This window comes from Rhinichthys klamathensis, unplaced genomic scaffold (genome assembly GCF_029890125.1).
Source record: "Rhinichthys klamathensis goyatoka isolate OS25496 unplaced genomic scaffold, OSU_Roscu_1.1 h1tg000149l_1, whole genome shotgun sequence".
Taxonomy (NCBI): domain Eukaryota; kingdom Metazoa; phylum Chordata; class Actinopteri; order Cypriniformes; family Leuciscidae; genus Rhinichthys; species Rhinichthys klamathensis.
Window position 1 is genome coordinate 1,057,356 of NW_026606684.1, and position 2,622 is coordinate 1,059,977.

Genomic DNA, 2,622 nt, shown 5'->3' on the forward strand with positions numbered 1-2,622 from the left:
GTAAAGTCAAGAAAGAAACAGAGAAAGTCACAGCTCGGATCAATTCGGCAGCTCCTCTGGAGTTTCACTCTGAGACATGAAGTCTAGTGTTGTGAATGCTAATGTCGGAGACTAGCGCACTGCTTCAAACCTGCACATCCGCCTTATCTCTGTGCAGACACTTCACAGAACTGCAAATGACCCCAAAAAAACAAGTTTGAGAAAAGTTGCTGAAAATTCAAGGGCAGCTTAGCAAGATAAAAAGGAAGCACTAAGCCATTTTAAGGTGGTTGTTTAATATATTATCTTTTAATGAATACAATGATGGGGAAAGCAGTTGAAACAGATTAAATTTGTCAGACAAACTGGCTTATATTAGGCGCTCATATTACCATATAGGCATTTGAATTCTTATGAAGAAACATTTTGCTCCCTAAAGGTGGGCATACACTGTGCGATGTCTGTGCAATTTCAGCAAGGTACCTGCTCACACTGAACGAGTAGATCGCATGCGATGTAAAGCTAAAGCTCAGGATTTATGTGCTCACACTATATGGTCAGAACGAAGGAGCTGCGACTTGACTGCTCACACTATACGTGTGAATGCGCGATAAACCCCTGTGCCGGGATGCGACGATAGACGATATCATGTATTCAGAGATATTGTCAAGGATCAGCTATCAATATTAAGATGATTTAGCATTTCCAATTTATGTATTAAATTATTATTAATATGACTGCAGTATTACATTTTACATTTAGCTGACGCTTTTATCCAAAGCGACTTACAATTGCTATATATGTCAGAGGTCGCACGCCTCTGGAGCAACTAGGGGTTAAGTGTCTTGCTCAGGGACACATTGGTGTCTCACAGTAGATTCGAACCCGGGTCTCTCACACCAAAGGCATGTGTCTTATCCACTGCGCCATCACCAGCCCTAATTAGTATTATTAGGGAAGGGCTACTTATATTATTAAATTGATATGCTATTATAATTAATTTGCAACGCAATAGCGCACCACGGCATAAACAACAAGCAGTGAGGAAAATAAAATATTACATAGAAGCTTACTCCTCCTCATTGAAAACGGTCTAAAAACATTTAGGTCAATTACAAAGAATTATTAGCCTGGGTTTCCCCATATTGCCTTGCTAGGTAGTCTGGATACCATGGACCAAATTTTTGCCTCATCTAGGGAACCAATCACAGGGGGAGGGAGCAGCAAGACCATGACAACGTCTATGCGACACACCGAAGCAATTTGTTTATACCTATGGATCCAACATGGCAGCAGACACGAAGTTACCTTTCGATGCAGCCTTACGGCCGTTTCACACCGCAAGCGGGAGCGGCACTTGAGCAGCACGTCAGCGTAACTACATCGTCACTGCAGCTGCAGACGCGCGAGAGTATTCACACTGGAAGCGTTTGTACAGTGTCACAGCAGCGGCTCCAAAGCTACATATAAGCGAGCAATTCTTAACAAAGACAACAATACATTTGTTTTTAGAAGTTGGTCATTTATAACATTGATAGTCTTGAAAGTTTGTAATGGGGAGGTGTACAACATTCGCATATAAATGTTAAACAACAAAACAACCCAGAAAATGGCTCCAATCTATTAGTTTCAGTCATACTTTCGATATGTTTACAAGACTGCAACTCCGCGGATAAAAAACAAAACACACAAATAAACCACACACTCGGGTTTGATTTGGGTTGTGCTAGCCTATGTAGCTGTCTGTGTGTTACATAAACTAAAAGAACGTTTATATATAATATTTTCTGGCTAGTTTACTTTGTTTTTTTATATATATATAATACACAACTTTCACCCAAATTGAATAATTAAAAACAAGTTTTTACCGGGTAGCCTAAATCTTCTATAAATATTTTTGAGTCTTTATTTTCTTTTATTTGCCTACTCAAGTTCTTGTTAAAACTCACTAGACATGCTTATTCGGTGCATTTTGGGCACTTTTTGTGTGAAATCATATTTATTTTTGTCCATCAAAAGTGTGCTTTCACTTTAATTGAGCGTGAGGAGTGCAGCAAAAACAGATTCGACGCCGAAACCCCCGCTTCACTGCTGCTCACGGGCCGCTCCTGCTCGACGCTCACGCGCTGCTCCTGCTCCCGGTGTGAATGCACTCATTGATTAACATGCACGCCGGAAAAAAAACGTGCCGCTCACGCATGCGGTATGAAACGGCCGTTAGATACACGCCATCGTGTACACATAAATCTCTGATCCATCGTCTTCTTCCTCGTCTAATTTCTGTCGCTCTACATACGTCATCTGGTATAATTGAAACGATTGGCTATGAGCTACGTACAGGTGCATTTGATAGACATTCTTAGCACCCAATAAACGGCTCTGGGCATTCGTAAACCACGCCTCAAATATGAGAAAATGAACATGTGGTTCCCAGACCCAAGACTTGGGTCTGACGTTAGCCAGGCTAATGAATTATAGGCCTATATTTAAAATTATGAACACTCTATAGGCTGATATTTCCGAACACTGGAATAATTAGTCAAAACAGCTTTATTTCAAAAACAGTTTGTTTAACATGGACATTGTTTAACAAATTAATAAAAGAGGCACGGTAGCTACATCGCAGGTGAAGACGTGGGTAAT